The sequence below is a fragment of the Patella vulgata genome, chromosome 1 (assembly GCF_932274485.2).
Source record: "Patella vulgata chromosome 1, xgPatVulg1.2, whole genome shotgun sequence".
Classification (NCBI taxonomy): Eukaryota; Metazoa; Mollusca; class Gastropoda; family Patellidae; genus Patella; species Patella vulgata.
Genome location: NC_065879.2, coordinates 91177539 through 91202436, shown reverse-complemented (window position 1 = coordinate 91202436; position 24898 = coordinate 91177539). Strand labels below are relative to the sequence as shown.

The following is a 24898-nucleotide window of genomic DNA, read 5'->3' as shown; positions in this document are numbered from 1 at the left end:
GTTTATAAGGGGAATGCCTTGATGGAGTTCGAAAATGAGAATTCTCTGCTTATAGTAAGCAGAGATAAGCAATTTGATTGGTTGATGCTTTGGTACACGATAACTTTAGTTCTAATTAAGTGAGTGATGAAATTTGGTGTATAGTTTTATTACATCAAAACCTTGACTAAATCCGATAATGAGTATCTGCTGCTCAGGGTAAGCAGACCGATAAGGAATAACCATCATTCTAATTTAGCTAGAATTTTCACATTTGGCGTAGGTGTTTATTAGGTGAATGTCTTGATGCAGTTCGAAAATGAGAATTTTCTGGTTAGGGTGAGCAGAGATAAGCAATTTGATTGGTTGATGCTTTGGGGCACGATAACTTTAGTTCTAATTAAGTGAGAGGGACGAGTGTATAGTTTCATTAAATCAATACCTTGACCAAGTTCGATAATGAACATTGTCTACTGAGTGTAAGCAGAGCGATAAGCAAATTGATTGGTCGATACTTTGGAACGCAATAACTCTTCTTCTAATTGAGGTAGAATGTTAAAACTTGGTGTAGGCGTTCATTGGGTGAATGCCTTGATGGAGTTCGATGATAAACATTGTCTGCTTTCGGTAAGCAGAGGTAAGCAATTTGATTGGTTGATGGTTTGGGGCACGATATCTTTGGTTTTAATTAAGTTCGATGATGAGAATTTTCTGCTTAGGCTAAGGAGCGATAAACATTTTGATTGGTCAAGACTTTGGAACATAACAACTCTGCTTTTAATTGAGGTAGAATGTTTAAACCTGATGTACATGTTCATTAGGTGAATGTCTTGACTAAAGCTAAGCAAAGCTGGGCAGAGCTAGGCAATTTCATTGGTTGATGCTTTGGGACAAGATAACTTTGATTCTAGAGAGAGTGATGAAACTTAGTGTATAGTTGATAATCAGTTTGAATGCTTCATAATTTTGAAAAAATAAATGTGCTATTAATTAATATGTGTCATCTATTTATTTTGGCTTGTATTTTTACACATGTGACGGGATTATGTTGGCTTTCCCGTGGGCTACGAATGTCACGAATCCAAACTTTTTCCGATTCGTAGATGTTCGTGAATGATTCTTATTTGGTTCTTGCGTATGCGTATTGTTCCTAGCAGTTCGTCGCTCGACCACGAACGTGTTTGTTTGTCAAAATTCGGAATGTGTAGATATATCGTAAATCCATCGTAACACTTTCGTATCGTTCGTATCAGCTTCCTATTCGATTCTTGAACATTCGTGGTTATTCGTGGCTCCCTTAAATTCGCGAAACCTACTCGGAACTATTACAAATCGACTACCAATTTCTCGACTATATAAATGCCCCGCTTTCGCGCGGGTTACGAATGCAACAAATCGCCCCGAATAGTGGCGAATCGAGATTAGTGGCGATTCGGTGAAAACAATCGTTGAGAATCGGCAGTAGCTACAAAGCCGTAATGAATTGTTTAATTCTTGGGTAATTGAGAGAAAAATAGGCCGAATGTCGAGATAGGGTTACGAATATGCCGAATTCAGTTACGAATGTGCCGAATTCAGTTACGAATACACTACGCTGGGCGCATGAGATTTTGAATTCGCGGAGGATTCGTGATATGTTTGACACATTCGGCAACAATTCTTGGGGGTTCGGGGTAATCATAATTGATTCATGGTGGATTCTGGATATTCGCGCCTGTTCGGGGCTATACGAATGTTTAAGAACCAAATAAGAATCGGATCATTTGCGAACTTTGCCGAATCGCCACGAATTTCGATGAATCTCGATTCGTGGTATTCGTAGCCCACGTGAAAGCCAGGCATTCAGGAGCATAAAAGGTATTGACTCGATAGAAATAGACGATGTTAATACAACCGTCTTAATGTCAGGTTCCTACAATCACGATTGCGGCGTCAAATTGTCCAAATTCTCTCTGTGGGTCGGGGGTGGAGTCCTACACGATAAGCTTCGCTCCTTCATCTCTCGCAGACGACCTGCACCGCCAGCTGTAACCCGAATTTTTTTCGGGCAGTGGAGGCTCTGCCCCTACCATTCACCGAGCCCGTACGCCTATACATGTAAGTGTCATATTTCGTCTTGGTCGTTACATTTGTCTTTTCAGAATGATATGACATATGGTGATTATGAAGTGATATGATTGACTATAAATGAAATCTAAATATATGTCGCCATTAACGGAATATTAATGAGCCCTTGAATAGCTACAACACGACTAGCCACAACAATTAATATATATATTCATCTTAAACAAATACTGACGGTTAGCACGTGCGCGAAGTATCATAAGGTCTGTCATTGAATCAACTAGCGTGGTTTCGATTCCCCGGTTGTACGTGACGACGAGTAGGGTCGCCTGTCCAACTTCGTGGTTTTTCTCCGGGTCCTCCAGTTTTCCTCCCAGTACTAAAGACCCCTACGCGCAAGCGAATTATTGAAATAAAATTGACCAATGTGTTAGTCCCGAAATGACCTAGTTTGTGTCGAGTGGACGTTAAACCTCATTTCATTGCCTCTTTCTATATCGGGTGTCTCATTAAATACAGATGAATATTCCTAGCCTAGTTTAATATCTTATAATCGTCTGATCGACAAGGACATAATATATTTCCTTTTTGATCACTCATATCGTTTACAGTCCTAGCGTCTAATCATATTCCTTTTGATATAAATAGCCAACCGTAACCCCCACCTATGCTAATGAAGACGGGCGTACACCATAAAGTGTGCTTTGGGGAAAATATTGCCTGCGATGCGTCGCTATGGCCTACTCTTATTTTTAATTCAAACGGTCAAGGGTTCCTTTTCTTGCACACATAACCTCAAATTTTGCGTCCTATCCAAACGACTGGACTGATCCCCTTATACATAATTTTTATTGAGCCATCGCCTGACCTACTGAGTCACCGTGGCTCCCCACATTTGTTTCTTTGTGTATGACCAACTAATTTTAAAGACATTATTCGAATCGTGTAATAAATGATGCATAGACAATAAACTTAAATGGACTGATATATCTGTACATCAACGTACGCGGAAATAGAAGTTGAATATGACGCATAGATGGAAATAAAAAAAAAACACAGTGAACATGAGAAGTGTAATGCGTTTTTCATAGGACTAGACACCATTTGACAGATATATCATAATACACCAGCAATGCCTCTGAACTGCAGATTTTCTTTATATTTAATTTGGATACAACTGGCATATGTAACATCAAAGCACGGTAAGGTTTTTTTTAATAAACGTAAAACTGATCATTTTCGGCATAAAACTGGGTGCGAAATAGACGATTACATTATGCTAGGTTCCCACTACAACCATTCGTGCTACGATTGAAATCGTGTTTTTTATCGTCGAGTATTGAGGTCAGAGGTAGCAATCTTGTTTACCGTATCGAAGCGTATCCGAACGTACAGCAGATCGTGGACACGATAGGGACAATCCTATCGTAACGCATCACACGACTGCGAGAACCTGACATTACCGAAATAAACAATGCAATTAGCTAATCTGTAAGAGTGCCATGTTCGAATTTAATAATTGATTTTTAAGACTGTTATTAAATATAATATTATAATGGGTTCAATTATTTAAAAAATATTAATAATGTAATACTACCACTACTGAACTCATTAGTAGAGCGGTTATTAACAATCTCTCTTTCAGGCGGGAAAATACATAATAGGAAAAACATTGGGACTTGAATTTTAGCTGCCGTCTCAATGACTCGAAAAGAAACGAAAGAGTTTACTCGGGATTGAGAAACAATTTTCGAATTGGTAATTTAATATATCCGATACAACTTATTGGAAAGGAATCAAATGTCTCCACCAATATAGGTTATTGAAACGGAATCTAAAGTCTTCATCAATACAGGTTATTGAAACGGAATCTAAAGTCTTCATCAATACAGGTTATTGAAACGGAATCTAAGGTCATCAATGCGGGTTATTGAAATGGAATCTAAAGTCTTCATCAATACAGGTTATTGAAACGGAATCTAAGGTCATCAATGCGGGTTATTGAAAAGGAATTTAAAGTCTTCAGCTATACAGGTTATTGAAACGGAATCAAATATCACCAATATTAGTTTTCTAATGTCTTCATGTGAAATGAAATGCAATGGGGTATAATGTCCTACTGTTGTGCTCCGAACGGGCTAACAAAATCAGGCATACGCCATGCAATGTGCTGTGAGGGAAATCGTGCCCTGACAGGGGCGCTATGTCTTATTCTTGTTTCCAATTCCAACCACCAAGGGTTCTTTTACGTGGGGGGGGGGGGTGTTGGATGGCCGAATGGTTAGCATGCGCGCGCTGTATCATACGGTCTGTCATTGAGTCAACTGGCGGGGTTTCGATTCCCCGGTTGTACGTGACAAGGAGTAGGGTCGACTGTCCAACCTCGTGGGTTTTATCCGGGTCCTCCGGTTTCCTCCCACTGCTAAAGACCCCTACGCGCAAGCGAATTATTGAAATAAAATTGAACCATGTGTTAGTCCCGAAATGACCTAGTTTGTGTCGAGTGGACGTTAAATCCAATTTCTCTCTCTCTCTCTCTCTTTTACCTGTATGTACGGGACCTCGGCTTTCGACCCAACCGAACAACTATACGTTATCCCCTGTCAGAATGTTAGTGAAACAGCATAACTGATGCATTTGTTGTGGTAATATGCGATACTTGATTGATTGATGTAACAAAAAGTTATACACAAACTTGATAAGTTATGTTTTTTTTTTTCAGAATGCTTTATTGGGAATTCGAATGAATATATGAATGCTACTGAAGGATCAGGTGTTAATCTAACCTGGATTTTAAATTCAACCGATTATCAAGATACTTTAACGTGTTTTAAAGATGATGTAAGTTATTTCATATTACTTATTTGACCAAAATATACCATATTACAGAGTCTCATAAATCAACGTGTTGTTTGTTTGTTTCAGTTTTGAATACAAGGTGTTCTGTTCTCAAAAGCATTAGACGTCATTTAAATTGTGTTAAATACTTTTAAATTAATATCGTTACTGGAGGGGGTTGCAATGGTTGATGTAATAAAGCGTTAAACCAAGATCATACCAATTATTGTTTTATACGCCCACACTTTCATTGTGGTCGTTAAATGTTGTCGCCCCTGGGCGCCCGTCCACAATTTGCTTGTGGACACTCTATAGGTCACAGTTTTTATCTGATTTTGACGAAACTTGACACATGGGTTTATCTCCCAAAGATCTCGGTTCCTGTCGATACTGGCATGTATCGGATCGTAACTTCCTTGATTATGGCCCTGTGAAAATCAGACCGAAACTTCCGGATTAAATGGCCGCTCCCTGTACGCAAATAGTGTATGTAATATCAAGTTTGTTGTGCTTATATCACAAAGATGTAGGTTCCTTTCGATATTCGCGCATATCGGAACGTAACTGCCTGAATTATGGCCCCTGATTGTACGAACAATCATCACAACTTTAGCTTGTGGACTCTCTAGATGTTAAAATTTTCATTCGATTTTAAAATGCATTTACATATGTCATCGTGACACACTGATGATGGTATAGGTCGAATTTCTTACAAATCGGACCAATACTTCCCGACAAAATGACCACTTGAACGCAAATAGTGTAAAAGTATGTAATACCAAGTTATGGACCCTCTAGAGGTCACAGTTTGTATCTGATATTGATGAAACGCAAAATATGTTTTTATCCCAAAGATCTTGGCTCATTTCGATATCCTCGCATTTCGGGCCATAATTTATTGGATTACGGCCATTGATTGTACGAAAAATCACGTTTTATTTTAGTGTGTTTTCTATCCATCTCTTGCAAAATGTGGGTGTATCTTGCATGGCAACCGAAGGTTTCTTGCTTTGACTAAGTATTTATAATCAGTTTGATTGCTCAATACTTTCCAAAAAGATACATCTGCAATTAATTAATATGTATTATCTACTGATTTGGGGATTGCCCCGGGGGACAGCATCCTCATTGTTGTTTTTTTGTTTCTAAAACAGAAAGAAGTTATAACTTTTCGTGTGGAAGAGAAAAGGAATACTTCCAAGTACATGATCAGAGTGAAAACAGAAAACCAGCATACAAAGATAGTATTTGGGATAACCAATGTTACAATAGAAGACAGGGGAATATATAGATGTAGAGTAGATTTATGGAATTATAAGTCTAAAAATGTCACCATTGCTATTAGCGGTATGTATAATAGATATATATGCCTGAAGACTCAAGTTGCTTGTATAGAGAAATAATAAATAATTAATTAATCAGGTGTTGCTACACACTTATGTTGATTCATATTAAAAATTGATTTTACGTCGAGGACTTTGCTCGGCTTACGTTTCATTTTGTGGTGTTTGATATGCATTGTATCTTAATTTGTGATAAAGGGCAGCATGCCTGTATAACATGCAGAAATACGGGAAATTTAGGATATACTCTACGCGATCTCATGTTGATGACTGATAAAATATTACCACTACTGGCTTAGTTTTTGTTTGTACGACATTTCGTTATCAGAATAGTTACTTCCCATCTGAGGCGTTCGCTAAATCAAGAAAATGCGCGAACCAGAATTAACAGTAGGCTTTGAATTACAGCTATCCTCTGAATAATTGGAAGGAACGTATTGATCGAAAAAAATATACATCTTCTATTAAATGTTTCCGTTTCATTTAAAGCGGCAATAAATCCAAGCAATTCAAGCCATAATAATTTGTCATCATTATTCAGCTTTGAATCATACTAATGTGAATCATACTATAAATTAATAACCATATTTATGACTTTAACGCCTTCGTCATCAGTTTAGTTATTGTAATCAGATATCCACAATTACAGAATTAATATTAAAAGGGAATCTAATATCACCAATACAAGGTTATTGAAACGGAATCTAAAGTCACCAATTTAGGTTAGCCGAAATGGTATCAAATGTCACCAATATAAGGTTATTGAAACGGGATGTAATGTCGCCATCAATATAGGTTATTGAAACGGGATATAATGTATCCATCAATATAGGTCATTAAAACGAAGTATAATGCCTACACCAATATAGGTAATTGAAACGGGATAACTACATGCCTTTATTGTGGTAATATACTAATTTTATTTAAATTTGATCCCCTTGATTTATGTAACAAAATGCTGCACACGAACTTGATAAGTTATTTTTTTTCTGCTTCAGAACGGTTTATTGAGAACCCAAATGCATCCATGGATACCACTGAGAAATCAGACGTAAGTCTAACCTGGATAGTAAATATAACCTATTATAAAGATTGGTGGAGAATTTGGAGCTCGATAACTTTGATTCTAATAGCGCGAGAGTGGTGAAACTCTGGGTATAGTTACACACATTACATCAAAAACGTGACTAAGTTCGATAAGAATAACCCGGTTAGGCTACCCCAGTAGCGACAAGCACTGTGAGGGGCAAGATTTTGGAACATAACGACTCTGGTGTAGATGTTCATTAGGTGAATGGCTTGACAGAGTTGAATCATTAATGCTAGGTTCCCACTATCATGATTCGCGCTGCGATGCAAATCATGGTTTTAATCGTGGAGTAATCGCGGTGATCCTATCAGGTATTTTCATATATTGAGGTCAGTCGTGACAATCGTATTAATCGCATCGAAACTTATCCGAACTTATCTTCATGCCACCGTCAGACCTGGTGGCGTCCTTACTGCGCTGCGGCGACCGTACAGCGACCAGAAAATGTACAAGGTTGCCACCAAAAGTAAACACAACGCGAGAAATGTCCCCAAAAATTACAGATTTGAAAAAAGTCGTGTGCTTATACCACAGTCAGGCCAGGGTGAAGCCTTTACTGCGCTGCTACGGCGACGGAAAATGGCTCCAGAGCACGTCAAAATCGTCATAAGTGTGATAAAAGCGTGGTGGAAACGCCCGATATCGCCCTGTGGTCTCGATGGTCGCAAATGATCGCCGAGTCACGGCGTTTGTTTTGTGCATGTTGAAAACAAACGCCAAGGTTCTGCGATCTGCCCTGCCCTGTACACCGTGACCCCCCCCCCCCCCACGCCCTCCCGAAGTAAATTTGGAAAATTTGAAGGTCGCAAACGCATTTTTCTAGCGCGAATCGTGAGAGCCTAGCATTAGGACGGTTGGATTAACATCTATTTTTTCTGTCGTAATACACCATATAACAACTTTTCCTCATCAGTGAGCAGAAATTCGCCTACGTATCTGCTATCGCTCATTACTTCAGCCAGTTATATAGAAGGATATCTTGTGTTTTCCTTTTGCTCTATTACTGAATTCATTTAAAACAAACTGATTACTCACATAGAGTGTAATATTATACTTCGCTTTATTTTTACTAACATAAATCCAACTTTTACGTTTGCCAACGAATGCATGTACCTCTTTTAAAGGGACCATCCCGATTTTAACAGAGTATCAGAAATAAATATCCGTGTACGTCTGAAATTTAAGCCCCAAAATAGAGAAGAATGGGATATTCACCGCGTATCAAAATTTCAACTCAAAATATTGACCCGTTTGTCCATGAACGTAAAAACCGTTTATCCGTGCACGTAACCTTTTTAAGATTTCGGGTCAATTTGTTCGTTAGGTGACATGATAATCTATTGCCTTTCCTTTATAGTTCTATACAGTGCATGAGCCACGTGCTGTACTTGGTAACTAAAGGTAAATTTCACCTACACATTCTTTTTATAAAATAAAAATCTAGTTTTATCCAGACACCGTATAATACAGTTTAGGACACCGGTCTCCATTTCCAGATGCAGACTGACCGGTTTAAGTTGTTTGAAAACGTATCACGTATATTGAGTTAGTTGCTCGGCCCTCGGGTAGATGAATATAATAGCTTTTAACACAAAATTATGCTGTTTTATTTTCCGAAATAATAATCGACATTGGCCCTTTAACGCCGTCACATGTGTATAAATAAAATAGATATTTGAGTAACGTCCTTGGACAACAAGTATGCAAATAACAATAATATAATAATATAAACACCGTGTGTGAAATTGTATACGTATGTATAACATCAACGATAAATATAGTTGGGGTTATTCATTATTTATACATTTGGATCATGACATGACTTTTAGAAAATTTGACGGTCGCAAACGCGTTTTCCCAAACAAGCAATAACTCGTCGCGGGGTATATCTGCTATTCTATGCCGTGAATTAAGCAACTTCAAATTTTCCAATCAGTTTGCAACCGAAATTCCATTCTAACCCGACCTAAATTCCAGCCATCCAATCATACTGTTGCAGCTGCATTCACAAATAATAATCGATGCCTGAAAAATATCGCACAATGTAGGGTGGCTCCAGACAAAATGTTTTAACCCATAGCCAATTCAGTACAAATTCGTGGTATTCAGTTAAAAGAAAAAGTAAAATTAGTGTTTTATTAGATTTCAGGCACTTTATTTTGCCAACTAGATGGAATAATAATGTTTGTTTTCACTTTACCCGTCTCGCCGAAAGTTTGGGGGGGGGGGGGGGTGGCAGCCACCCCCTTCCCCTCCCCTGCCACTGGTTCGTACGCCTATGTCTACCAGGTACTTTAAAACCTTGACTGAGTTTGATTATAAACATTCTTTGCTTTGACTAAGTATAAATAATCAGTTTGATTGCTCAATACTTTTCCAAAAGATAGATCTGCAATTAATTAATATGTATTATCTACTGATTTGGAGATTGGCTTTGTGTTTCTAAAACAGAAAGAAGTTACAAATTTTGTGGAAGAGAAGAGGAATACTTCCAAGTACCAGCATACAAAGATAGAATTTACTACAACCAATGTTACAAAACAAGACACAGGTATGTACGGTAGGATTTGTGATATTTATATAGTTCTAAATACATAAATATCACGGTTAATGGTATGCATAGATATTTACCGTTGCAGAATAAATTAAAGGCGCATAGGTCTTTGAGATGAATCGAAATGAAGCTCAACGGCCTACTGTTATGCATCACCAGGGCTAATAAAAAATGTTTTACGTCATTTATAGAAATGATTCAAATCTCAAAAATGTAATCGATTTATGTTTGTCAAACAAATTATTTTTATACACATTGAACAACATTTGAAAATTGATTTTATACCAAGTATATGCTTTGTGCACATTGTGTATTTTTTCTTGGATATAGAGAGGTCTTTACAGATGTATTTTATTAGTCCAACGAAAGATAATGAAAGATGAATATTATATTGACAATTTTAGTCAAATCACTTTATTCTTTTCGGAGTTATCTGAGTCTGAAGTGCTGGCAAAATGTATCATAGATTGTTTATTAGCGTAGCAACGGTAATCGATAAACCAGACTAAGTCTCAATTAGAATTTTATAGTACAAAAGTTTGATGGCCGCGATGTTCTAATTTACATATAGTCGAAGGTATACGGCGTTCCAGAGCGTTTTTTTATGGGCTTGACATATTTATAATTAAATAATAATGTATATTATATCCCCTAAAAACTTACAATAGGCAAAGTTAGCTCTTTCTTGACTCATCGTTAATCTGTGTGGTATATTATTTTAACTGACAGCATCTAATTTGAACAGTGGAATGAGCATGGTGACTGTGATCCTGATAATAATTAGTATTTTGTTCGTCGTGGTAACAGCACTTCTCGTGTTATCTTTATGGCGTAAGTAATTTTGATATTTGTAAATCTATAAAGCGGGGAGATGTTCTTTCTTCATAAACGTACTTTTGATTTTGTGTGTGTGTGCTCTGCTTGTAGCTTCATTGTACCTGTCCAATTTTGTATAAATTGTGCATGTTTGTATTGGGGCATCACATCGATGAAATATTAAAAGATTCAACAATGTGTAAAGAGGCTATTGCTCACATGAAGGCTTTAATATATCAAACATAAAGAACTTCTTGACAAATTAGCAAAACTTTCAATAGTGTATTTTTTCATATTGTTGACAATACTTGACAAATGCATTAACATGAACAAATATTTTACATACCTTTGCCAATCTTCAATTTTGCAAATCAGTTTTGATGACCCGATATATTAAATCGCACATTAATCTACTATTTTTGACAGGATGTGACGTAGTAAGGAAACATAATGAGATTTCAGCTCTAAATACTTCATTATGCGAACCTCTAACAGTTGAACCGAGGCCAGTCCTAGATGATACAGTTCCGGAAAAGATCAATGAAAATATATCGTTATGTAAGAAAATGTGTTGGTCCGGAGAATACAAGATATCAGAATATTCCATTGATCATAATCTGGGTACATATGTTTAAGAGCTTAAATTAGTTTTTTTTAAAACAACTTAAACAAATATTTTGATACCATTGTTTGACAAGACGGTGTTCCAATGAGAATGGAATAAGCGACACAATCTGACCAGAGGTATATATGGACAATTAAATTAAATTATTAATATAGGATGTAAATAATTATTACATTATAAAATGATTTATTTTTTGTTTTGCCAACAGATTAAATTTCAAACAATAAGCCATGTACATAGTTTTGAATTATATACGTCAGCTGTTTTAGTCATGTATATCACCAATAGTGATATCACTGATGGTGTCATGTTAGGTGAACCATGCGTATTTTGAAATTAGTCTCTGGTTGGGTTGGTTGTGTAAATAAAAATCCGATGTACAGGGTGCACTGAACCCTTGTTTTATTTTTTACTTGTGCTGACTTTGAATGACGTGATCGATGTTTCTAAAGGTAGACATTAACACTATCAAAATATTTTACTATTGTTTGATCTTGCTAACGTTCTGTTTTTGCATTGTTTTATTGTGTTTTATTGTTGTTTTTGTTTAACATTAGTCAATAAAATGCTTTGTTGTCTAAACTTTGAGTATCATGAGTGGCACAATATGAATTTGAACTTCACTTTCAATGACCAATAGGAAGATCGGAATGAAATGGGGTTTAACATCCTACTTTGCTACTCAATTCAGATTAATGTAGACGGATCACTGGTGTGATAGAATACATAACTCTTATTTATTAAAAAGATATTTTAATACTGGATAGTATGCTACGAAAATAGCATCACTTCCGAATCACATTTCATTTAACACCATATTTAGACCTCTTTATGAGCATTTGTATCTGGTGAAGACTTATGTTATTCCATCATTCGGTATTCGCATACAACCCCTTTTGTCTGAGGCTGGTATCAGCCTTGACAGTATTGCGAATACCCCTGTCTTTAGGACTCCACCGTGGGCTATATCTCCCCCAAAGATCGATTTCGATCTAACTCAACATAAAAAGAGAGATACTAGCTCTACGGTGTTCCAATCTCTCTTTAGAGAGTTAAGGTCTAAGTATGGTGATTATGCTCCTATTTACACAGATGGTTCTAAAGATGGTGATCGGGTAGCCTCGGCTACCGTGACGCCATCTGAGACCATTTCTGTGTGTCTTCCACCTGCTGCTTCAATATTTACAGCTGAGCTCCAGGCCATTCTTCAGGCCTTGGAGTTCATACAATCCTCTTCATCTTTAAAGTATATCATCTTTACTGATTCTCTGTCCTCGCTTCAAGCAATTAACAACAAACAGCTTGAACACCCATTAGTAGCAGATGTTTATCATCTGCTATTATCATACGAGTTCAACAGTAAAGACGTCGTCTTTTGCTGGCTCCCCAGTCACGTAGATATAAGGGGGAATGATCAAGCAGATTTTGCTGCCAAAGCTGGATAACATATTTACAGGTACATATGAACATCATTTGGTTGGGTGTAGTAACGCCTAGCTATAGCGGCTTCTCCTCGGCCTCACAGGACCCCTCTGCACCGGTGTCGAGGGCAGACCCTCTCCCGAGGTCCGGAGGACCTCTAAGTCTCTACGGGTCTCTCTCCAGGTCTCTTCTGTACTTCCCCCCGTCTGCTTCTAAACTAGGCTTTTTATATCGGTTAGGGCACGCCATAGTTAATACCATTAGTAATCAGAACAATGAGAACTAATCATTAAGATTCACACATCTTATCTCTAGACAATATGTGTTAATGCTTGTTACCTAAACCTTATATCATAATATACTTGTCTAAGACAAGCCGGCTATACATTGTTTGAATAACCCATTATATCTTACATAATTATATGAAATAACCCTCACCTCTGATGCAGATTACATTTTACAATTAATCTGTCACATGTCCAAAATGAGTTACAAATGAAAAATATAAATTAAAATATGAATTCAAAATACAATTATAAAATTTAGACTCCAAATGATATTGTATTACATTCGGAGATTTGTTCTATACAACACTATCGTAAAATTCTCCAGCATTCTCATAAAATGTGTTGAATTATCAAGAGCAATATGCAGACTCAAATGAATAAATTGTCTGCAAATGGGTTTTAATTAAATAATATATTTTACCTGGAGATCGATAGACCTTCAATTGGAAAAGAATTATGTAGTAAGAGATGATGTTGAATACAATAAACATGTTATAGCCCCTTAATAAGATGACTATTTCATCCTGAAAAGAACATGTATTCATTATCTCGCTATATTGTGCAGGTGGACCGCACAAGACTCCGGCAGTTACACAAGCAACCCTACGTACAGGACGCAAGATATGCAGATATATTAGATCACGTGAATGGATCCGAGAGCTTGACGTAATTGTTCACTTAGCTTTATAAACCTATAACGGCATATCTCTTTGATCTTTGGGGTTTATTCTATGCCCGGAATAACTTGCGGTCTGAAATTCGGGAGCGGCTTTGGATATATACAGGACAATTTAGGGTTATTCTTCTAAAAGTTTTTCTTTAAACCTGTAATTGGTTATTCTTCCAGGGTAGGTTTTTTTCCATAAGAACACATGACGATATAAGATTTTCTTATGGGAATTCGGGAATTTGCGTACATGTAAACATAGACGGTTGTGACAAAGTGATTTATATTTCTCACCAAATTGAACAGTATCATTTAGGTACATGGAACTTAATGAACTCCGCTAGTTTTAACAATATATGATTTTTGACTTTCACCTCTATATAAACTTCTGTTAAGCACGAACTTATTAAACATCTAATTGATTCAGTATGATCTTTACAAACTACGTGTGGTCTTTGCACACGCTCCGCTTTACTTCAAAGGAATATGCTTTGGTCAGTAGGCATGCCGTGACGAGATAAAATAGACAATTGTATGTATGACCATGTGTGCAAGGGTATATATTGAGGAGTTCACTGACAGTTAGGAGAGAGGAGCCGGGAGGAGAAGAAAGGGTTGGACGAGTGTATGGACTCACCCGAGTTCAGCCGCTGCCGTGGCAGAGGGGCGGAATGGTTGATTCAAGATTGTTAGATGTGTTCCTGTCGTAGACTAGTTCTTGTATAGTTTTAGGATCTGTATTGCTGTTGTTATTCTGTAGATGTTTGATATTCTGTTCCCGTATAAACCATATATTTACGAAACCGGTCTACTGTTATCACTAACAATAGTGTTACAGTGATTTGTTATGGTGGCCGTGACTGAGAACCTGGGAGTTAATCGCCACAACAGCGTGAAGACCTGGACGATGATCACGGGCCAATGATTGGAAATACTCAGTTCAACGATATGGAAATTCGAACTTAAAAGATGGGTATGAAGAAAGGACCGAGAAATCACCCAAAAAAAACAAACTACTAAAGACTTTCAAATCAATGGAGGCGGAACTGCGGGGATCCGAAAAATGTGTGTGATTGTTGTTTTACGGTGAGTCATTTTGTTTTTAAAAGAATGTAAATTATAATTGTTTGTTTTTGAACACATATTTTGGCTTTTAAAATGACTAGTAACAAATTATTAAGAGGTTTATATTGGAAAGTAAAATATTTTGTGATTGTTTGGCTGGAATTGAGTTAAGTTCCTAATTAGGAAATTCTTGAATAGACGGTTGAATAGATATTTCACCGTCCATCGCTATATTTGTGGTGAAGATATTAACTCACAATCATTCAAATAGTATTCACGGTTTTATCTCCTATGTTATTTTTTTGTGTGTTTTGTATATACCCCGACGTAACGGGTAAGGTTTTAAAGGGTTTTGCGGTGAACTTTCCAGGTCAACACACGAGGTTTAATTTTATAAATTTGATTCATGTAACAGCAGAATATATTGTTGGGGACTGAATGGAAAAATAAGGGTCGAGCTTCTAATATTAGCTAAAGTAATGTAACCATTCATGAGAACGATGGACTTTATTATTGTGTTAAGGGAATATCGGTAAACTTATAAGTGAATTCTGTCATTTGCTACTTGGATCAGGTAAAACTAATACAATAGTTTAACAAGTACAGTAAAATATGTATTAAGCAGAAACGCAAGGGAAATTTCATGACTGGCCGCTAAACTGGAGTGACATCTTAATAAAATCTCAGTGTTTGTTACTATAATACTGATTCAATGTGAGGTATTCGTATTTGAATGAACGCCAACTCTGAATAAATTTTGTATAATGATTCACAATACACTAACCATGAATAGATAAAAGGATGTATACAATTTTTGTTTGTTTGTTTGATATCACGGTTAGATGGCTTACTCGTGTAAACGCCTACCTTCTTTATTTACATTGAAATTCGCTCATATATCAGTGAATTAAATCAGTAGTAGAATCTCTGGGAATATGTTTACGCATAAGAAATTGACTTTGATGAATTTAAAAATTAAACGAAACTTACCTGGAAGTTGAAGTTTGATTGTAATTCTGCTATGTTGTTGACGGGGTTAGAGGTAACATGAGATGCGCGCGCAGCTAAATGATCATTCTTCGATGAATCTAAAATTTCCCGGCGGTAATCTAACCTATACCGGTTGTCAGTGAACGTTTACGAAAGCTGTGTTGCAAATTAAATGAAATGGGGTTTAACGTCCTACTGTTCTGCTCCTATACTGGCTAATGAAGACGGGCATACGCCATACAGTGTGCTATGAGGGAAAACTTTGCCCGGGCAGCGGCACTATGCCCTACTCTTATATCAAATTCCAAGTGCGAAGGGATCTTTTACGTGCACGCCAAAGTATACACGGGACCTCGGTTTTTCGTCCCATCCGAACGACTAACCAGCTGTTCTTGTCAGGCACTCCATCCTGCAGCACTGACATGGGGAAACACGTCGGAAAAACTCGATGAACTTTCTCGGCCAATGCAGGGACCGAACACGCGACCCACTTAGCCACCGTGGCTCCCGAAATCTGTGTTGCAATAACTTTTCAACACCAATCTTATTAAGACTGTGCACACTTGTTCCATGTGTAAAATAACCCAGAGGACACATAACACAGTCCTACTGTGTGTTGTGTAATAATCTCCCGTCAAAAGGCAAAACCTAGTAACTCACTTTTTTTCTTATTTTGAGAAAGCAAAGGAAACCATAATGAATGAATATTAAACCCCAGCTCATCCATTGATTTGACTTTTGAGTTACTAGGTTTTGATGTGGTATACTAGGCAAATGACGGAAGTTGCTAGCCTGTGCCATTGGTGTAACTGCTAACAAAATCAAAATATTGGAATATCTAGTACAACAACAGGAAGCACATACCCTACTAACTACAAATTTGGTCCTAACTCAATTTTGATAAAAAAGTGAGTTACTAGGTTTTGCCTTTTGATGGGAGTAATGGATGTACAAACAGGAAAGAAAAAACTATTTATAGCAAACGAGAAGGTTTCCCCGACCTAGATCAGTTCTTGAATAAATTATGACGTATACAACACTTAAAAATTATTATTCGCATATTAATATCAAAATAAGATTGGATTTTGTTAGAAGCTCGCATATAGAGAAACATGTTTTTGTGGGCCGAATAGTTGTTAGGACTCGTAAAAAAGTGGGAAAACACTGGTTTTAATTTCCCAGCACACAGGACATAATAAATTACTACATAGTATTACATGCGTATCTATTGTCAAACAATTTGCGAGGCCTCTTTTTTAGGGTTTCACGCTACGTAGCTTAAGTAAAACACTATTAATTTTGTTCACCGGTATCTGAAATACTGCCAGGCTGCATGCATTTCCGGCGGTCTATTTCTCAAAATAACGTGGCGAAAATATTCATTTACTTTGATTCAATCACTCCGTTCGACACTTCCCTCTCTGGTCTGATAAACAATTGACTTGGCGACAGACAGTATCTGGTAACCTCTATTTATCTCGACGATCAGTGCCTGAAATATTGCCAGAGTGCATTTCCGGCAGTCTACTTTTCAAATTTTCGGGGGCTTCGTTGAGGTTTGCAAGTCAGTTCGACACTTTTTTTTCTGGTCGGATAAACTAGTGGTCAGGTCACAGGCGGTATCTGATCAGATCTATTTATCTGGGCGATCAGTGCCTGACAGCAGTCTGTTTTTTTAAAAAAATGGGCCACTTTGACCTCCCGTCTAAGTGAACCATGGGGTCAAAGTAATGTGTTGCAGACACAAGGCTCGCAAGCCAAGTCCCCACTCAATTACAAGGATCCCACTCTCCACCGACACGGGTCGCAACGCACGGCAAACACCCCACCCCATTACAGGGATCCATTAGTTGGCTTTTACGAAGGGTATGTTATTATCACCCCCTACACCCCGGGGGGGGGGGGCACATTGAATTTGCTGTATTCACGGGCCAAATTTCCTCCCGACGGTCCCATCTCCATGAACAGTAAACGTTTGAATGACTGGAATTCGAGTCAGCTAGCTAAGTTAGGCTGTATTTGACAACTTTGAAGTGCAGGAAAACGCGTTTACGGTCGTCAACTTTTCCAAATTGTCTTTGCGGTGTTTGTATCCTACAAGGTACCCTCCTAACTCACCGCTCCGGGGCCTCTCGCAGACGACCGGTACCGCTGTCTGTAACCCAAAATTGGTTTGGGCAATTCAGCTCCCCCAGTCCTCTTTAAAATTCATCGAGCCCGTACACGCCTATGCAACACTGGACTACTTTATGTATACTAGTATATTTATCTGATATCTTCATAAAAGGGGCTTTGGTTATTAAAAAATGTAAAATTCACGCCATGATTTAAATTTATAAATAATGAATTAAGCGAAGCATATATATATCGTTGCTGTTATACAGCGTATAGAATTTCACATACCGTCTTCTTTATATTATATATTATTATTGGCATACTTATTCAACAAGGAAGTTACTCAAATACTAGTATCTATTTTATTTTTACACATGTGACGGCGTTATGCGTGGCTTTGACGTGGGTTACTGATGTCACCAATCCAAACTGTTTCCTTTTCGTAGATAAATCGCAGACGGTTCTTGAAGTTTGTCAAAAACTTTCGTGGTCGGTCTACGAAATTTGGAATGTTTAGATTTATCGTAACCCTTTCGATTCTTTGACACTCGTGGCCATTTGTGGCTCCCTAAAATTCGTGAAACCGACTCGGAACAATCCCAAATCGACTTTGAATTTCTCGGCTATATAAACGCCCCACTTTCGCGCGTGCTACGAATGCCACAAATAGCGTGGAATCAAAATTAATCGAAATTCGTGCCGATTCGGCAGAAAAAAATCGTTGAGAATCGGCAGTAGCTACGAAAGAGTTACGAATAGTTTACGCTTTTATTGTCTGCTATAATCTTACGAATTAATCAGCAAGGACATTGTCCTTTAATGGCTCTCAGTCATATGAATATCAAAGGGAATGATCAAGCAGACTCGGCTGCCAAGTCTGCTTTAGATCTTCCCATATCCGAATTTTTAACACCATTCGCCGATTTTAAATTATCTATAAATCAATTTATATTCGATCGCTGGCAGCGGTCTTGGCATCTTGCAGACACAAATAAACTTCCTGACATCAAGCATCTCTTCGGAGACTGGCCAAGCTCCTATCGTACGAGCAGGAAAGATGATGTTGTCTTGTGTCGCTCTCGCATAGGTCATACTTTTTAAACACATATTTTCATTTTAAAGCGAGGGCCTCAACCAGAATGTGAACACGTTTATGTTCCCTTGACAGTTAAGCACATTTTGATTGAGTGCAAGCATCTTAAAGATACAAAATTACGGCATTCCCGCTGCCAATCACTTCATCAGTTGTTTTCACAACTGGGTCTATATTGTAAAGCGCTAGATTTTATAAAAGAGACAAATCTTTATCGAAAATTTTAATTGTAAATATCTGATTTTCCCTTTCACGTTTTAAATATATATACATAAAGTTTGTGATATTTATTTGTATTTGATATTTACTTTGATATTTGTTTTTATTTATGTATATATATAGATAATATTGTGATTATTTGTTTCTAGTTTGTCTCGAGAAACCTCACCATATGTTTGGCGCAATATAGCCCGGTTGGAGCTGACGTGCCATTAAACAACATTTCATTTATCCATTCATTCATTCATAAAATGATAGGAAAAAGTAAATTAGCACTACCAAATCAATACTAAATAGACATTTGGAATGTTAATAGAAAAATAATTTTAATACTAATGCAATTGTGTTATATGACGAAATCCCCCCCCCCCCCCGTGCCATTAAACAACATTTCATTTATCCATTCATTCATTCATAAAATGATAGGAAAAAGTAAATTAGCACTACCAAATCAATACTAATAGACATTTGGAATGTTAATAGAAAAAGAATTTTAATACTAATACAATTGTGTTATATGACGAAATCCCACCCCACCCCCCCCCCAAAAAAAAAAAAAAAAAAAAAAACAAAAACACAAAACAAACTCAATGACCTCTTTCATAGAAAAGATAGGTACAATCCAATCCTCAAGGTGGGCTCTGGGGCCTGTTAAACGAAATTTTAACTAAGGTAAATTCCAAATTTCAGTAATTCGATTGGCTAATATTAGACTTATTTTAGTGCTTAGCCAATCAAAATTGAAGTATCTACTAAAATTTGGATTTTGTCTTTAGTTAAAATTTCGTGAAACAGGGCCCTGTTCTCAGCCTGATTCCAGGTCTTTCGGAACCCCCAATGAGAAAGCTCATGTTTGTACTGTAACTGTGAATGAATTGATGTATACCGGGGCAACAATAACTATTTTGTGGCGAGGACACATATTTTATAATACCTGTAAATATGCGACCAGAAGTAAAGCATGTGCCTCATACGTTTCGGTGCAGCTAACGGGGGGGTGCGCTGGGTGTTTTGGGTAAAGCAAAACTCAAACTCGAAATATATGGGGAAAGTTATCTCTATAGTTGTTTAGTGGGCTATACTGGTTCGCAATTCATTCATGGTTTGCATTTTTTTCTTGCAAAAATGTGAAAAGGAAAACCGTATTTATTAATGGTGGATGGTCCTGCAGGTATTAAATGAAATGAAATGAAATGGGGTTTAACATCCTACTGTTCTGCTCCTATACTGGGCTAATGAAGACGGGCATACGCCATACAGTGTGCTATAAGGGAAATTTTGCCCGGGCAGCGGCACTATCGTCTACTCTTATATCGAATTCCAACTGCCAAGGGATCTTTTACGTGCATTCCAATGTATACACGGGACCTGGGTTTTTCGTCTCATCCGAAGGACTAGACAGCTGTCCTTGTCAGGCCCTCAGTTATGCACCACTGACAAGGGGAAACCACGTCGGAAAATCCAGATGAACTTTCTCGGCCAATGCAGGGATCGAACACCCGACCTCCAGGCTAGCGATCCAGCGTCTTAACCACCTAGCCACCGTGGCTCCCGGACCTGCAGGTATATGCCGTGTTTCATTATCAGAGAACACTTACATTCCTAATAGATAAGAAATAATTGTGAAAGGGGATATACCATCGGAATTCGCCAAACAGTTTTCACATTGTGATATAATGGCTGAACCAGTTGCTAAGATATACGAAAAACAAAATAGTTCCGTCAAGAGTCTTGTGCCAACCCTCTAGTAAACAACAAAGGATACGTATTAGGCTCTTAAATGCAAATAAACACGACGTTTTACTGTTTCAAAGTACTAGCCTTGGAAATGCTATTTGTGTTGAAGTTGTACCCAACAAAGATTGTGCCAACGTTTCAAGTGTGTCCAACAATCCTCGAATTGAACTTCCAACCAATATTTTGGAATTGTGGGAACGGACTTTTAATGTGTTGGCTCGAACTCAGGCACGTGGTGTAATGAGACTGTTGATGAAACACCACGATCTATTTGCAGCATCATGAAAAGATTTAGGAAAACAGGATTAGTTAAACATGCAATCCAAATCGGATCGGTATAGAAAGTCTTTCTCCTGGAGATAATGTGTGGTTGTTTACCCCTTCGGTGTCAGCAGGAATACCCACCACGTTTGTGTATTATTGGAGTGGACCCTACACCGTACCTCGAAGAGTGACCGACATCAAGTACGAAATTGTGGATAATCAGTCATTGTAAACAAGTGGTTGACCTGGACCAACTTCGTAAATTTACGCAACGGTTAGATGGGTATAATATTGATGGTAACGAGGACGCCATAGTGTGTGATGCCGACATAGAGGACGACGACAAAGACGACCCGGACATCCCCGGTTTTGCACCGCATGACCTGGTGGTAATACTATATACCGGAAAACAAAGGAAAACAACAGGAAAACACCATTTTATACTGAATACCGGAAACACCGGAAAAACACTAAATACCGGAAAACACACTAAATACCGGAAAATACCCTAAATAGGTAACCCGGAGACTGGCACTCTAAATAGGTAACCGAGAGCCTGGTCCTATGTGTGCCTGGTTAGGGTTAGGGTTTGTTTCCGGTTTATAGTATAGCCCTTCTCCGGGTTACCTATTTAGGGTGGTTTCCGGTATTTTGTGTGTTTTCTGGTATTTAGTGTTTTTCCGGTGTTTTCCGGTATTCAGTAGAACATGGTGTTTTCCGGTATATAGTATAGCCCTGACCTGGCGTGTTAGAAAGGTTGTGAGACCATCGCATTTTTATACCTAATGTTCGTTTCTTTATTTTCAGTTAATATGGCATCATCTGCCACTGCTAAACCATCCATGTGCCTTCTCTGTAAAAATGCTGAATTCAAAAGCCGGTCACAATATTGGATACACATAAATAGAAAGGAAACGAGGTAGCAAGGTAAATGTGCAATAGTGGAAAAGAAGTGTGTGCAGTCTATGGTGGTGAAGAAAATTTAATGTGAGCACAGTGAAAGTCACACATTGATAGTGTCCCCACTGCAGCTGAACATAAAGCGGGTCACCGCGCAGGAGAAGGGAAGTTACTGGGGTTGAACTCAAATTAATATTTTCCCTGTATTCTGATGCTAGTTCCGAGGAAGAGGGAAAAGAGGTTGTTCAAGAGATGCACAAAAATGTTACGAGTTACAGCGTGCCGCTGATTGGAAAAATAGAGAGAATCACTATGACGGAAGAGAGGCTGTAAGATGGGAAAGTTAGAAGAGTGGCTATCGAAGAGGAGTGGGAGACGGATGCGAAGATGTTTCAGGAGGCGATGGCGTTATTCCGAGTGAAGCGACTATAGCGTCATTCGAGTTGGACAGTACTCATTGTAATTTATTTATTTAATTATTTTTACCCATCTTTTGTTTTCATAGCTGCAATGCGGGACGCATTGGGCGGAGGCGTGGGTGATGACCATAATTTCTATTGTTAGTGTGTTATTGGTTTTGGCGATCGTCTTTGGGTGCAATTCTTTTTCTAAATTCTAAATTAAAACTCTTGCTTACTCACATTACTCACGGCTTCCGTCAATAATCACCCCCTCATCTCATTTTAATTTTCTAATCAATAATCGATCTACCTGTTTGTTTACATTTTGAGTATCGCGTTGTCTCGTTAGCGAGACTTCCGCTCATCGGTTTATGAACATTTAATATTATTATAATAATATTGAGAATAATAAATAAAATGATTATATTCGTATGAAAATTACGTTTTTTTTTTAAATTAACAATTTGTTTCTTAAAGCTAGGTTATTGCCGATTTTTTAAAGCTAAAAAAAAATTATCAACATTGTATTAATTCAGATTGATGTATTTAATGCGTCTTTTATAAGATCAAGAACACAACTAAACGTATTGATAAATTACCATAACAATATCAGTGTACATACCGAAATGATTGACACATGATATCAATGGGCTATCCACTTGAATAACACACTTGTATGCTTTAATTTCAATTTCCTCCTTTGTATAGGGATGAAAAGACCACCGCACACGGAAAACACGGAGATAACCAGTAACGCTGCTAACGTTGCGATTAACAACTCATATGAGTCACTCAACATTGTGGGTGTCATCACTGAAAACAATCACTCTATGGTGTCCGAGACTGATTCATCTTCACATGACTTAGATCCATATCTCAACCCGTACAATCCTACAGATAGGATTGAAACAGAAAGCGATAAACACGAGTATTTACGATTGAAAAGATGTACAGCGAATTGTGACGGTGAAGTAATCAATGGGGATGTTGAGGAATCAAATACGGACAGAGATACACCATCTTCCCATGACTCGGAATCATATATTCACATGTACAATCAACCAACTAGAACTGAAACGGAGTCGAGCGATAAATACGATTATACACAACTGAAACAATTTACCGCCTCTCAAGAGAGTGACAACGACGATGGTGGTGTCCAGGAAGCAAGCGATGGCAGCGATGACAGATCAGGAGACGGCATCGATTCTTTCAATTTGTCTACTGACGTTGGTGATGATACTGATCGCATTAGTACGGAGTCCATGGATTTTCGAATTCAAAATGAAATAAACTCCACATACATAACTCCAGTATTTGAAGGATATTAACTTTTTCAAAAAAAGTTAGTTTGTAAAGAACAAAACTCTTTGTTGATCATGTAGATTTCGCTCAGTCGATAAATGTGGTCTGTTGGTCAAACCCCGGAGGCAAGAAAAATCATTCGTTTGCCAAACGACTTTCCCATTCTAATTTTTAAAAATGTGATTATAATATAGTCTTTAACGCTTCTTTAAAACTGAACTATTTAGGTTTTATTGGATAATGTATGTTCATTAATATCCCACAATTTAATATTTATGGAAGTGGGCGTAACATGGATCATTATCACCGAAGTCATTAATGAACTCGAACGTTTTGCTAATGCACCAATATTGTTAGCACCGCTATTGTTTTTATTAAATCTTGTTTTTTGGGGGTTTTTTTGTAATAATAGTAAGATGTGTAAGGTTAATGTTTGCATCAAACTGGAGCTTTGCTAGACACACCCCTTATATTACTGTTAAATTTACAAGAGCATTTATTATTATATTTTTTATTATTTTTTTTTTGTTATGTTAGTGATGTTCGCAGTTTTGTTAGCGAAATCTTTATTGTTACCAGTAAATTTGTTTGTATTATTTGAGTATTATTAAACTATATTTAAGACACTGTACCAGCAATTCTTTTTTAATTTAACAGACTAATTACCGTTGGATGTTTTTAATACCTATTTAACAAAAACAAAACACGAGCTGCATCTCTAAGCTTGTTGCTAAAGGTTGTTTTCTAATAAAAAGATCATGCAGGAAGCATGATAACACTCAAGTTTGTGATTTCGCCCGTTTTTGTCTATATGCTTGCTTTTTAGGTAGATAAGATATTAAACTCATTGACCCATCCAGAATCACAGAAATGCCGAGCGGGATTTTCCGGTCTTGGATAAAAATGTATATTTACATGTTTTTACCATCAACTTCAGTCCTTACTATCTCATTGATGTAAAATCTCAACTTATCCAAACTTTACAGTTACCTAGTACATTATCTTCTACATACGTAAAGGAACCTCTTTTTACTTCACAATGACTGGAGACCACACCCACCTTGTATTAGTGAGAAAAACAACACGCCAAGTGTGTAGCCCCACAACACCCCCTTTTATGATAT

General features: G+C 37.5%; 2 long non-coding RNA genes across 2 annotated transcripts; both read left to right on the top strand.

Annotated features, from left to right (window-relative positions):
• Nucleotides 1–9730: 9730 nt before the first annotated feature.
• On the top strand, nucleotides 9731–11422 carry LOC126819018 (uncharacterized). Its single transcript, XR_007679462.2, has 3 exons — nucleotides 9731–9865; nucleotides 10598–10699; nucleotides 11111–11422. It is a non-coding gene; the product is annotated as an uncharacterized LOC126819018 (long non-coding RNA).
• Nucleotides 11423–14234: 2812 nt separating this feature from the next.
• LOC130012816 (uncharacterized) lies at nucleotides 14235–24347 on the top strand. Its single transcript, XR_008788041.1, has 3 exons — nucleotides 14235–14771; nucleotides 21976–22527; nucleotides 23178–24347. It is a non-coding gene; the product is annotated as an uncharacterized LOC130012816 (long non-coding RNA).
• Nucleotides 24348–24898: the final 551 nt, after the last annotated feature.